A 1365-nucleotide genomic window follows, 5' to 3' on the forward strand; every position below is an offset into this window, starting at 1 on the left:
AGAAGATCTTCAACGACTACTCGATATTGGAGAGCTACGCGGATTTCCCGGGATGATAGGAAGCATTGATTGTATGCATTGGGAGTGTAAGAATTGTCCGACCGCATGGAAAGGACAATATGCACGTGGATCAGGATAGCCAATTGTTCTAGAGGCAGTAGCTTCACCAGACCTCTGGATATGGCACGCGTTTTTCGGACCTTCAGATACATTAAACGATATCAATATTCTTGAACGATCACCAGTTTTTGATGATATATTAGAAGGTCGAGCTCCGAAAGTTAACTACACTGTCAACGGACACGAGTACTGATTGGCTTACTATCTCACAGATGGTATTTATCCAAAATGGGTTACTTTTTTCCAATCTATTCCACTTCCGCAAGGTCCAAAAGCACATTTATTCGCTACACATCAAGACGCTGTACGTAAAGATGTCGAGCGAGCTTTTGGGGTCTTGCAAGCTCGATTTGCCATAGTCAAAAATCCAGCTCTTTTGTGGGATAAAATAAAAATTGGAAAGATAATGAGAGCATGTATCATTCTACATAATATGATCGTAGAAGACGAACGAGATGGGTACACTCAGTTTGATGTTTCAGTTTTCAAAAATTCGGATTCAAACCGAAGTTCAGAAGTGGATTTCTCGTTTTCTACAGATATGCCTTCAAATCTCGATAATTTGATGAGCATTCGGAATCAACTTCGTGGTAGAACAATACATCAACGATTGAAAGCGGATTTGGTTGAGAATATATGGCAAAAATTTGGAACAAATCAAGATTTCAGCTAATCTGTTTTTCTCGTTTACGGTTTGTATTTGTATTTTTAATATGCTTTTATGTCATTTTTAATAAAACATTTATGTATCATTTTCTTTCAAATCATTCAACTTTAATATATATATATATATATATATTTCACTACAAGAAAACAGCGACAACTGAGGGAAAAAATCGTCGGTATGTCGTTATTCCGACGACATTCCGACGAAACAAGTCCTCGGAAATAACTCCTCGGAAATTCAATTTTCCTCGGAAATCCCTCAGAATTTTCCGACGGAATTCCGAGGAAACAAATTTCCGAGGAAATTCCGAGGACAACCAGTCCGTCGGAAAGCTCCTCGGAATATACCGAGGGAGAACTTCGTCGGGATATTTCGATGGAATTTCCGATGGTCCAATCCTCGGAAGTTCCGAAGAAATATTCCTCGGAATTTTCATCGGAAAATTCCGAGGAACGGGGTCCCTCGGTATATTCCGAGGAAGATTTCCCTCGGTATATTCTGAAGGTTCAATTCCTCAGAATGTAAAAAATATTAATTTTTTTTAAAAAAAATAAAATTTTTGAAATTTAAATTCGAAA

This window comes from Brassica oleracea, chromosome C8, assembly GCF_000695525.1.
Source record: "Brassica oleracea var. oleracea cultivar TO1000 chromosome C8, BOL, whole genome shotgun sequence".
NCBI lineage: Eukaryota > Viridiplantae > Streptophyta > Magnoliopsida > Brassicales > Brassicaceae > Brassica > Brassica oleracea.